Raw genomic sequence first — 14,281 nt, 5'->3', positions numbered from 1 at the left:
GTTGTAACTTTCTATACTGAACAGGTTGGACCTATGGCATCTGACATAACATAACAATGTCAAGTATGTACAAAATAAAATGTGACTACATAATATATAGTCCCTCCTAGGAGGACCTTACATCAGAGTGCACATCTTCTTCTAACATAGTTTGTCAGAGGGAGTAACAAACATTAAAATTATAGTTAGGGTTTCATGTTATCAGTTAAAACCGTACATAACCAATAAAACACTAACAAAGAGAATATTTGTTTTTCAGTAGAGGCCAGAAAACAATTCATTTTGCTTCCTATTTAGGGGTATGGGGCACTCTTTTGTCAAACAATATAAATGCAGCCCATACTTCTAAGTATTCTTCCATGATGGATGATCTCACTATGGCCTACTTGGGCCATGCTAAGTCGCATAATATGTCCTGATGAACATTTTCAAGTTTCTTGTACCCCTAGCACCTTTCTCTACTCCTGTTTTTGGAAGGACAGCTTACATTATATGAATTCAGCTCACTGTTTACTGCATGTCACTGTGTAGCGGCCAGCGGATGCACAGCTTAACTCCCAGCAGTTTGTCAGTCCAGAGCAAAAAGATCTTCTAGGAATCCATCTTACTTTATTGAGAATGGGCAGAGTTGTGCTTTCTATAAAGTCAGATAAGAGGAAAAGGCAGCAAATGTCATTATCCATATAGATGAGTCCAGAATAAATGTCCTCTCATAAAACACTACACCCAGCACCCCTGTTCTTAGGTATACAGTATGCTGGCCTAAAAAGCATGGCTGTGGGAACTACGGGGCATATTATCAAGGGGGTTTATCTCCGCTTTTTTGGCTTTAAAAGCCAAGAAAGCGGAGATAAAATGATCTCCCTATTACCTAGCTGTCGCTAACACCAGTTAGCGACAGCTAGTAGGAGATAGCGACCATCTTGGGCCCCACTTTGCATGTCAGTGATATTTATCACTAATGACATGCAAAGTGGGCGTGCCAAGATGTTAGCGACTGGAAACAGTCGCTAACATCGCTATCTCCTATTACCAACTTTTGGAGATATTCGCGCTAAGCAGGCTACAGGTGAAGATTTCTATGTTCTTTTTGAAAGTTGAAAATCTCCAGCAGTCAGAGGCAGGAGGCTGAATGAATCCAACAATAATTCGAAGGTGCTGGAAACTCCTTTGGTGAAGAACTGCTGAGTAGGATTTGCTGCTGCAGAGAAGAACGTAGTGCGAGCTACCACAAAGTCAGGTCGACGGCAATGCACCTTGGGCGGATCGATGAACAGGTTGGTCCCGGTCTTCTGTCAGAGCAGTTTTTAGCCAAATATTTCCTAAGTTCTAAGTTTGGGATTTTGTCTCTCTGGGCACCTTTAACACCAGCACCAAAGAACCAGGATTGGATGGGCACAACTTGGGTCCAGATACGTGTTCAAGATGATAGGAGCCTGTAATGTCCATGCGACTTAAAACAGGAGGCCAGCAAACTAGTCCGTGAAGTCACTCTGGTAGTCCTGGGTTCCAGTGAAGATGCAGGGCTCAAGCTGAAATACAGGCCTCAGGGGGAAAGGCAGGCTCCAGGCATCAAAGCAGTCCTTTCAAATGCAGCAAAGCTGCCTTCTGAAGTACACCATAAGCCACATCAGCAGGCAGCCCTCAGAGAGTCTTTCTGCAGGTCCAGAAAGTGAGGATGAGAGTGGGTCTGAGGGTCCAAATATTATACCTTGTGTATTCTTTGAAATGTTTTCAGTAGTTATTTACATGGGTGGCACAATAAGTGCTGCAACCCCACAGTTCAGGCTGGACTCTTCCCATAGGTAGCATGGTAAAAACTGATTTGCATAAGGCTGGGTTTAAACTGGAATGGAAAGGGGAGCAACACATTGACGTATTTAGGCCCAGATCTCTGTACTGGGGTGAATGTTTGACATTGTTCAACATTCTGTCCCTCAATTGTTCTTTCTGTATTTGTCACCCTGAGTGGGACTGGTATGCCAAGATGTGGGTCCTGTGCTCTCCATGCAACTGGAATCAAGCTAGCCTGACTGATGGGTGAAACCCTAAAATTGTTCCCAGGGTGCTTGCTTCCAGTCAAGGGAGAACCTGGCCTAGTGCGTGCTGGACTGTTTCCCATGCGGTGCAGGGTCAAGAGTGATTTGCATATGGCTGGGTTTAACTGGAATGTTATGGTGAGCAAAACAACAATAGACTTAGGTCCAGATCCCTGTACTGGGATAAATGTTCAACATTTTGTCAATTGTTCTTTTAGCAATCTCACTAGTAGCATTTAATCTACAGGCCCATGGCATTTGGTATACCACTCTACAAGGAACAAATAAGTACTTTAGCTCTAGAAGTGATAAATTTCACAGAGTCCTAACTAAGTCCAGCAAAAACTAATTCCAGCCAAAAATGAAGGAAAAGAGGCAAAACTTTTGGAAGACAACCTTAAGACTGGCAGGTCTAAAACATACCAGCATGCTTGGTTAAAACATAAGAGGCATATTTACCAAATGATCAAGCAGCGCAACAAGTTTATTGGCTGCGCTATGTGATAGGGAAAGGGCAGACATGTGCCATACTTAACAATACACAGCTCAATCCTGTCATTTTCCAGGGCTGACGCACCATGTGCTGCCTAGCATCAATGCAGGCCCCCTTGCAAAATGGCACAAGGGTGCCTGCATTGTAAGCAGGGATGTTTTGTGCAGGTTTTGTGCAGGAAGGAATACCTTCCTTCACAAAATCAATCCACAGAGGCATATTCCCCTTTTTACATATGCTGCAGAATGCAGCACACATTGAAAAAGGAAGCAACAAGGAGAAATAAAGATATTTCTCCTTGTTACGTGTCATCTGGGGAGGCACAGCATTTTGACACGTTCCCAGGTTTGCCAGTATTGGTAAATCTGGGAGTGTGTCAAAATCCATGGGTGAATGCACGGGAACACCCACAGTCCACCCATGGAACACCTCCCTGAGGCACAGTAACACAACGCAGCAATTTCTACTGCTTACATTACTCTAGATTTATCACGCCATGCAAGGTGTCCTTGTGTGGCTTGATTAATCGAAGTTAAGAATTGTGACACTCTTGCTCGCCTTTGCTTGATGCAGCTGCTACTTAAATACGCCCCTAAATACTTAGAGCTCCTCAAATAAACCCATAATCCCAACGACATGGCCCAGCAATGTAAAATAAATCTAATTCCTGTTTTGAACTGCCCATCAAAATGACCTAATGCACCCTGCTCGTGATGACGCATATTTAGCTGCTTCTCCTTGCAGCAGCATAGTTAACAAAGTCCCTGCATCTAGAAGTATACATATAATAATTGTGTTGCAGTCTTCTCCCCAGTGATCAGGCATACATCAGATAGTAAAATACATTTATTACCCCATTGCGTTCTTGGTATCTTAAGAGAGCAAAAGGGACTACGCGCATTCACATTTTGCGAATTTCAAATTGAGATTCGCAAAATGTGAATGCAATTTCAAGGGTGCAGGGGGGGGTCCAAAGACCCCTCCCTGCACCCCTGAAATGTAAATTCAAATGCAATTTACACACACACATGCCCCAAGGGCATGTGTGTGTGTAAATTAATACTTTCAAAAATGCAATGTGTGCATATTTGAACGTTTTCGGTAAATTAGCATGAAGGTCAACTTCATGCTATTTTATCACTTCCAAATTGCGAATTCGCAATTAAAAAATGATCATGCATTGCATTTAAGACATCTGAAATTGTGATTTCTTAAATGCAATCGCAATTTTAGAAATCGCAACATGGTTGCAATTCCTAAAATTGCGAAATGCATGATGCATTCCAAATTAGTCAATTGCATTCGCAAACGGCCGAAAATTGCGATTCGCATCGTTTGCGAATGCAATTGACTTTGATGCATGTGGGGGTAAGTGATACTAATTTGCAGAAATTGAGCAAGGAGAAACACACTATATACATATACATGGCATGTCCTAGGTAGATCTTCATTCAGCAAACCTTTTCCATTTGTCTGAAGAACAGTGCAGCAGGAAAGTGTTTAAAATACTCACCATTAACCTTTAGCCTGCTACAATCATATCTTTAAGTTATGCAAACATATCTCCATGTATGCACATAATTGACATGGTGTGGGGGTGAATTCAAATTCTAGCAAATTAGACAGGCATGCAAATGAGGGAAATAATGGAAAGATTTTATGAGAGAGCATCTCCAATGAAAGCTTACCAAGAAGGAATATAGGACCAGGAAATAATGTAGGAAGGAAGTAAATTGAAGTAAATTGCTTTATAAGCACTGGAAAGCACAGGCCCTATAATTATGTAAAGCAAAAAGAACAAACTCTTAAAACCACTGATTTTCCCAAAAAATTGAAACATTGGAAAGAACTGAAAAATGACCACCAGATTTCACAACAAACAGAATTGAAATCAGGAAAGACTTGTTATGATCTAGCACAGAAATCTGTGAGATTCTATTTAACAAAATACCTGTCTTCAGCTTTACTGCAGTGTAATAATAATACACTATTAAGGGGTTTGTCACCATAACCAACTCATGCCTACTGTATTAAGAATTAGCTTACCCGCAAACCATTCATAAACCATGCATACAATTGTAAAATTGCAATTACGTCCACAATTACATTTGGTGAAACAAAATATAACCCCTCTAAGAAAACATACTCAAGGTTCTCACACTACAAATCTTCTATCCCCATGGTTTGTCAGACCCTGTGACCAATACCAACAGATACTTGCCTACTGTAGTAATCTTTGAGATTCCATGTAACAAAATACTTTGAAATAAGATTTTTCACAGAGTAATAATAACCTACCTTAAAAAGCCTATTGCCTTTTATTTTATGTTTTTATTTTTACAACAAATAGGTCAGGTCTACTTCCTTTGTTGTAACTTTTCATAAAAAACAGATATACCTTTATCATTGGCTGATCATAATATTACATATGCACACATATACGTTTGGCAACAGAGTATACGAGTTTAACAAGGATTATGGCAGTTAAAATTTTCTATCCTGTTATTAATAGAGGAGTAACCAACAGCAATCGACACGCCAACTACAGTAACCTGTAAGATTCCACGTACCAAAATACCTGTGTATTTGCTTTAGCACATTGTAAAATCAATATGCTCTTAAAGACCTAGGGCCTCATTTACAAGAAGTGACGCATCGCTGTGTTGCATCAAAATAAATTTCGAATTTTTACGTCAGTTTTAAATGCCATGGAAGCATCATATTTAGCATATAACAGCCCATTGGGTTAGGATCAGGCAGTATACAAAAAAAATTAAGCTGCAGCAGGAGTATTGGAACATCAGAAATGGATGCATTCGGAGTAAATTGGCATAAGGCTGTTATGGCGCATGTAAAGTGACGTAAAACACCCAAACTTCACTTTTCATTGTGTGAAATGTCAAAATACAGGAAAAAAATTATGCTGTGTGATGAAAGAAATCATTGGCACACTTCACAAGAAACAGTCATGCAGCGGGGAGAAGAGAGCAGCAACCAGGACAACAACCCCAACAATCCCAGCACCAGCCAGGATGTGCAGACAGACTCCAAGGGGAAGAGGAAAAGGTAGTCTGACTTCAGTGGGGAGGAGAATGAAATCTTGATCACCAAGGTGACACAGCACCAGCATCAGCTCTTTGTTACATCAAAATTGCCATTAGGAAAGGAAGAGGCCATTTGGCAGTCCACAGTGGAAAAGATCAACAACATGGGACAAGCTAAGAAGACAGTCACTGACTGCAGGAAATGCTGGCATGACTGTAAGTGCAGAACAAAGGAGAAACTAGCCAACAACCTGCAGGCTGGTGATGGAGCAAGGTTTTGCACGTAAAGCGCCTTGCTTGGACTCAATCCTCTCAAAATAGTAAAGTAATGTATTACCCAACATGTTTCATCTTATTAACAATGCAAACCACGAAATTTCTAGTAAGCGGGGAAAGCTTGCATATGTGTTTCTTACTAACCGTAACTCAAATGCATTAAAATGGCCGCCGCAACGCGGGAACTTTTCGGCGCATGTGTCTGTCACACTCACGTGACATGACGTACTTTCTGCTTGGAGGGAAAACTTTGCTTCTGCACACTAGAACTAAGATGGCTTCTCTGTGTGTTAACGTGCTAACGCTTGCACTATTGCTTTTACTAAGTTGTTCATTCTACTTAATGACTAATGCCATAGTTAAAATAAAATAATGGGAATAGAGTAGAGATAAGTGGTATACAGTGCATTCATTTACTTCTTGTTCTAAAACTGTTTCTCTTCTACTTTGCATGTATCGTACTTTGGGCCTGACATCTACTTCTGAACTCCATCTTTGGAGGAACTGCGCCTGTGCAGAGAAACTCAAATCCCTGAATCACTGACATTGAAACCCGGCCAAGTCTTGACTTGCTAGAAGATGTGCCAGGGAGTATGAACTCTCAACCCCACAAGAGGAAGGTGGACTGTACAAACTTTAATACAATGTTATTGATATTGATACATTTACTGTCGGGTGGAATAAAAGTGCATGGGAAAATAAAATTATGGGCGGTAATGCTAATTTCAATATTGAGCGGGTGACTTCAAAACAGGTATGGTGTGATGACATCTCCTTGTCTTTTGACCAATCAAATTGGGGGAATATACACATTTGCAACATTGGGGGTGGTACACTGCCCTGGAAAATGGTATAACTAAGGTAGGCTTAGCTAGTTAGATTGTCCGACTTGTCCGAATAGCTGACCTGTCACTGACCCAACCCACTCAATAGGCGATCGAGGGCAGAGGTGCTGGCGGATCACTCTGTCAGAAGATTCGGGAGCAGAGGTGCTGGCGGAGCACACTGTCAGAAGATTTGATAACCCAATCGGGGTTCTGGAAAGGGGATCGGTAATTCAATCGGGGTTCCTGAGGAAGAAGATTCGCTAACCCAATCTGGGTCCGACTGTTAACTGCAGAGAGGGGTGTGACGCTGGCGTTGCACTTTAGCTGTGGGTGCCGGTCCTGACCTGTGGTGGTCCTATCCTGATCCAATTTGGTCTGTACTTATCCTGATTCTGGTCTGCACCTGTTCTATCCTGTTGGCACCTGCACTATCGGGGTCCTATCCTTTATCCCAGCCCATTGCCAGGGTTGGTATTCACACCATTCTAGGTAAATATAAAGCTGCATGGTATGTCATTATGCTGTTTCCTTCTTCTTACCCTTCCAATGCTTAAAGAAAGTCTCATAATATTTCTGCATCATTTTAATTTGATTCTATTCCTTCTAATTGATCAAGCTCTGATTAATCTAGTATGGACATTGACAGTTAAAGAAATGATTTAGATAAAGTGTTTACATTTTTCCCGAGTCTGTGTTTATTTTATGAGTGCAAATGTTTATTTACTACCTATTTTCTTGCTAACTCCCTTCATCCCTTAGGACTCTAGGTACCAGTGACTAAGATTGGTAAGTCAATGTCTAGGTCCTAAAAAGGTTAAAAAATTAATCACTGGTTAAACGTAGGGTTTACCTGTTCAAAGTGTGTATGTGTTTATGGGCCCAGGTGAGTATGGTAAAATTCTGGGCAGGTGAACCCGCGCTCTATCACTGGCATGCAGAACGGAGGTGGGAGTCCGGCAGAACAGAAAGAGATGGATTTCTTTGAGAAGCGGTGGTAGCTGTCATCTCAGTAGAGTTGGTAGCAGGCAATCCAGGACAAGACAGGGCTGCACATGAGGCCCAAAATCAGGATTGCCAGTGGATGCATATAGCCATAAAAAACGGGGCCTGCACAAAAAAATGTGTGAAACTCTGGAGATGACCAAGTCTTGCAATGGTGAAATTGCCTGAGTGACAGTGTTAGCAATTTACCTATTTTGACTGGGACCATACCCGCTGAGTTGCTACACAGTGCCAACTGTCTACAGATATAGAGCTGACTGTGTGTGCTTTGAAATCACATGAGTAACCACAAATAGGAAACCCATGGCAAGTACATGCCCGCACGCATTCCTGCTGTGTAGTAAGGTTGGAAGTTGGGTGGAGTTGTGCAGTATATGTGTGAAGAACTGAACTCCTGGCCACATGAATGCACTTATTGCACACCAGACAGCACATAAAGGCAGAGTGCCATGGTGTCCTATATGAAAGGGAGAATGCTGAAACATAACTAAATCATGAGAAAGCCTACTTCACCTTCACCAGCTGTAGGCTGAGTACTGGTCATAGGGGATGTAAGCACTCTATGGTCTAGGTGCAATGTGCACAATAATGGTCTTAATATGTCAGAAACACAATAATTGTAGCCATCATGCATACCAAGCAATTCACCAAGGCAGAGGTGGAATGTACTTCATATCCCATGGCAAGGATTGGCAGGGCCAGAGATGTGTAACTACATTTTTATGACACAAAAAGTCAGCCTTGTAACACACTGGTTGTGTTAACAATGCAGAGACACTGCCATCTGAAATGCAACTACACTGCAACTTGACCTCTATACCACTGAGGAACAGATGTCCAAAGCATTCAACATGATTACTCATGTCACCATCTAATATAGATTTACAACAACATATTTCTATTACAATACAGAGGATGTTCCAAGAACGCCTGAGCAACCTGACTATCACCCATCAAACACCAACAGCCAGCCCACCCCCAGAGCTGACTCCAAGGACCCTCATGTTGAATTTCAACATTGTGCATTAGGAGTGCATCGGAAGCTGGTAGATGAAGTGTGTGTGGTGAGGGAGACTTTGGTGGGCTCTCTAAAGGGAGCCTATATTTGCCTCAGCCTCAATAAGAACACCTCGACGGCCATAAAAAGCACCTATCCTCCTCTACATGGCTTGGAGCAGTACAAGACAAAAATTACAGTGTTAGGACACAACAGGACAGCTCAAACACTAGGACCAAAAACAGCACCAAACTCTCCAGCAAACAACAAACACCTCCACAAGCCAACACAGACAAAAAGATTGCAAGTGAAAGTGAAAGTGAAAGGAACTTCACATTTCCTAATTTGCAGCATGGATGAGCCATTTCATCATTTCCTGTGTGGATCATGTTCACAATGTATCTGTAGCCTTTTCTACAAAGGCATCGTTTTTTTCTGATGCTTCTCTAGAGAAATATCTAATTTGCGAGTTACACATTGCCCAATGCTTTGTTTTGGACTCTTTGGTGTTGATGCGTGGCTTCCAGTCAATGCACTTTCAGCTAAAGTGTCATGTTTTGTGCTACAAAGTCACTTTTCCTACAAGAGCATCACGTTTTCTAAAATGTCACATTTTCTAGAAAAGTGTCACCTTTCCTACTTAAACATCATGTTTTGAGCAGAAGGATTAGTTTTCCTACAAAAGCATCATGTTTACTCCTAAAAAGACACCTTTCCTATGAATGTGTCCCCTTTCCTACTCATTTTACAAATAAATGGAGACCTGGTCCCGGATCTATTAAGCTGCTCTTTATTTTTATGGCAGACTTAGAACCTCGATTTATTAATTCTGAGTCTCCTATGCATTTAATCATAAAACTGCCTCCATATTAGTTTTTGAAGAGTTGCAATTTTATAGCATTTCAGATGTGTAGAAAACACAATTCAAATTTATGAACAAAATCAAATCATAAACAATGAATTATAAGCATTCAATACTGTGACATACATCAGAATCAATTATGACTGGTTATTCTGCATTTAAAACATTACATACATTAGTACACCAGAACAAATTGAACATACATGGTCCTAATCGTGATACTTTTACTAATTTTTAGGACCAATCCCTCACTAGGCTGTACATATTCTACTTGACCTGCGTCTACTCATCGTAGACCATACTAAGTGCATTTGGTGGATATAAGGAATTAATGCCAAGGAGATGCCGACGCGATTCCAAACCCGATCACTAATTGAGGGTTTTTCTTCAGGGCAATACTGGGTACCTAACGGTAAATAAAACAAAATTCTTTTAGGATCACCTTTTATTTTCTCTTAATTTAATATTTTATGACTGGACTGGCGGTACATTTACCTTACTGTATTCCGAATAATCTCTTTCTAGGTTTTGGTTTTGTAGCACTGTCTATGTCCCACCATTCAGATCTGTAGGGGAGTGAAGAGACAAGGGACTGTCACTTGTCACACTATTTTGAAATTGCGCTTTGTTTGGGACACAATTTTAAGTTGTACTCATTGTTGCTGCTGTTATGTGAACGTGTTCTCACACGCTATTGGCCACACCCATTTTTCACTTTGTTTATGTTGTTCTGTGATTCTGTGATAAATCATAATGTGGTAAATTCTCAAGTTCTTCGTTTTGCACGTTGGTGCTCTAAAATTATTAAAGGCAAAAAATGCGGCTTACTTTAACTGAATTTTTCAGGGCTCATCGGTGTCCTGATTGGCATACTTTCCGTACGGACCCCAAGCGGCAATACTTCGGTAGTTTTTCTATGAATCTAAAGAAACAAATTGTAACTGTTGGTCATAGTGTTTGCATCTCTTCTCATATCGCTACTAAGTTTCAAGTACCCCTTCCTCACCTAGAGGTTAGTGCGCTTTCTATTAATGGGCTATAGCTTCTGCATTGTTGCTTCAGTCGCTTTTGGCGGCGTTCCGAGGACTGTTACTTTTCTTACAAAAATTTACTTCCGGGTCTTTGGGTTCCGGTCCCGTGTTATGCGGAATTATGGGAGTTGTAGTTACACAAGAAACATGTTGTAACTGTTGGCCGATATATTTGCATCGCTTCTCACGGTGATATAAAGTTTAAAATCACCATTCTCATCTGGTGTTTTGTACGCATTTTTTTAACAGACTATGACTTCTGCATTTTTGCTTACGTTGCTTTCTGCCGTATTTTGAAAGCTATTGCTTTTTTGGGGTTTGGGAAGTATTGCTTCCGGGTCACGTGTTGACACGGAGCTCGAGAAATTATAATTATAATAATTTTGATTTAGTCTTTTACGAATATAAGAGTTTATTTGATCATACCTAATTCTTAAGTAAGTATGGAAATTTTATTTTGAAGTGAAAACCGGGTGTGGGCATAGCGTGGTCAGTATTTAGTGATGGTATTACTTAACAAAATTATTGCCAAAACGGTAGATATTCCGCGGGCTTACAGAATGGTTTGTTGAAGTTCAGACATTTCATTCATTCCTTCCAACACGCAGTTGTACCTCAAGATTAAGTACGCTTCTTTTCTAAGCAACATGGTATCTAGGTTACCTCCAGGGGTTGGAGTTTTGATGCTTGACAAGATTGTCCACTGGAAATCTTTCTCAGTGTGGTTCGTATCAATAAAATACTGTACCATTGGAGCGGTCAGTACTTTTAGTTTAATTCTGGACTTGTGTTGCGCAAGCCTTTGATTTATTTGCTGATTGGTTTTCCCAATGTAGAGCTTTGGGCAAGGACAAATGATTGCGTAAACTACATTGCAACTTTTACAGTTGGTGAATTCTTTACGGGACCATTTCGTGGAATTGAATTAGAACATGGTCCCTTCAATTGTATTGTCGCAAGAGACACAAGTTCCACACTTGTGATGACCTGTAACTGGTTTCATTTCCCATAATGTACGTAAATCAGTTTTGGCTTTGGTGATGCCCAGATCTGCTCACACAATTTGTTGGCCTATACTTTTGTTTTTCTTGAGAGCAAATAACGGTTTTTCCATGGGAACATCAAGGTTGGAAAGTAAATGCCAATTTTTAAGAATTATGGCTTTGAACTTGTTAGTATATGGCCCATATGTCGTCACACACACTAGGCTCTCTAAGGTTTTTTTTTCTTTTTTCTGCAACAAGTCCCCTCTCGGGGTGAAACATGCTCTTTTGATTGAATGTTTGAGCATTTTGTATGGGTATCCCCTAGCTCTCAACTGGTTACTTAGTATCTCAGAATGTGCCAGGAAATCTTCCTTTCTAGAGCAATTGCTCCTAATTCGGAGCATTTGGCTGTAGGGAAGATTGGCTTTTAAGCTCTCGGGATGATAGCTTTTGTGGTGAAGAATTGTGTTTTTATCTGTCGTCTTGCAAAATGAGGTGGTAGTCAATTTTTGCTCTAGTGGGAAGAGTTCTACGTCTAGAAACGTTAATCGTAGAGCCCACAAGAGCAAAAATTGACTACCACCTTTTTTCGTGAGATGACAGAGGAGTGATTCCATCCGGTCTTAGAGTTCGCAACGCACCAGCATTATTTATTCAAATCCGTACGTTCCTGGAGCGGTGGTCACTGATTTCAAACCGCTGCTCCAGGGACTGGATCATGCTAATCATCGAGACCGCAAAAGAACTCATGGGGATCCTAAGCAAAGAAATCTTAGCTCTGGAAGAGAAACTGCAATCCTCAAATGCAGTTGAGGAAGCCAAAAACTAGATAAAATTCAAACAGACATAAAGGACTTTGAAATATATTTGACGAACAAAAAATGGGAGAAATTGCAAAATGATATACGATGGTTTACTAGGGAAAAGATCTACCCCTATCTAAATCACACATATTATTAAGGGGGAAATCAGGGAAATTTTACACCCAATCATAACAACAGTTATAGAAGACAGTTTACCAACTTCTCAGATACTGGTTCTTCAGAATCTGACACTGACAATTACCAAGACCCTGGGACAGGACGTTATAATGCTAGACGCTTTAGAGGCAGACAAACACACCAAAACGCCCATGGTAGAGGTTTTTTATCAAGAGGCCTGTACAGAGGGCGGAATGTACATTGGCAACAAGACAGAGGGTGACATCAAATGATGAGCCCACAACCTCAACAACAATACGTCAAAACACGAAACCAGCAATATTGGTGGTAGATAATGAACAGACCAACAACATTGATACATGTAAAGACATACTGGCAATTCACAATCTATCATCCACTAATCTTAATAAGGAAGAATCTACAGTGTTGAGTCATGGTATGTCTTTTGTTCCTTGTACCTCCCTAAATAAATTAAAACTTCATGAAGATCTTTTTGCTTTCTCCAGAAAGGTCAGATTGAAAAAGTTCTTTCAGGGCAGACCAATCGAACAAGAAAATGATAACTTATCTCAATGCAAACCTCCCTCCACCTTCACCCCAACTCTGGACATGGTAGGACCTGAAGTCCAGATCTTTGAACAAAAAGTATGGCAGGACATAAACCGGTTGTTGAAAGGGACAGGGAGACCTTGTTTTAATTTATCAAAACAGGAGAATGTTGCCTTGAAAGCTATCGAAAATAATGCCAATCTTGTGATTAAACCCTGTGATAAGGGTGGAGGCATTACAATCTTTGATAAAGTGGAATATGACAGAAAAATGCTGAAAATGCTGGCCAATACAGAACATTATAGACCGGCACAACCCAGGGAACTACTACGATTAAATAGATTCATAAAAGAAATGACACAAGAAGCATTAAGGGACGGCTATATCTGCGATGATGAATATACATTCCTTAATAAAGAATGCCCTGTAGTTCCAGCTATGTATGGTCTTCCAAAGACACATCAAAGCAAATGCCAACCCCCTATGCGACCTATAATTTCAACGATAGGTTCAAGCACAGAACCACTCTCAAAATATGTGGACACATTTCAGTGTCCTCTAACACAGAGATATGAGTCATTCATTTGAGATACAGGTGACATGATTGTCAAAATAGAGGGCGTCACATTCAATCCAACCACAGACACCTTAGTAACGCTTGACATTGAGGCGAGGTACACCAACATACCTCAGTGTCAAGCGTTGCTCTCAGTGGCATCCCTTTTGCAGAGATATCCCAGTGGTAGACCTGATGGGTTTATACTCCAGTGTTTGGAAGTTGTACTTCTTAACAACATTTTTGATTTTAAAACAGATAAAGGGTACGAGTATGGGGGCTTCCTGTGCCCCAAGTGTGGCGAACACATACATGGGGGAGTGGGAACTGAAGAACGTATTTAATGAAGCTGCCCCGTTTTTTGAAAATGAAATTTATTGATGATATTTTTTTGTTTGGCGAGGTGATGTGAAGCAGTTGGAGGACTATATTATGTGGTTGAACACAAGTGACCAAAATCTGAAGTTCATCTCAAATTATAGTACAAAATAAGTTGAGTTTCTTGATATTACAATTGATGGGAGTTGTGGTATTTTACAGGTGAGCCTGTTTAGAAAACCGACTGCAAAGAACACAATACTACAATTTGGTAGCTTTCACCCTCATTGCCAAAAAGATTCGATCCCCTTTGGGGAATGCCTCCGCATCAGACGAAATTGGACAAATCTAGCCGATTAC

Source organism: Lissotriton helveticus, chromosome 1_1 (genome assembly GCF_964261635.1).
Source record: "Lissotriton helveticus chromosome 1_1, aLisHel1.1, whole genome shotgun sequence".
Taxonomy (NCBI): domain Eukaryota; kingdom Metazoa; phylum Chordata; class Amphibia; order Caudata; family Salamandridae; genus Lissotriton; species Lissotriton helveticus.
The sequence above is the reverse complement of the archived record's forward strand: the minus strand, read 5'-3'. Positions refer to the sequence as shown.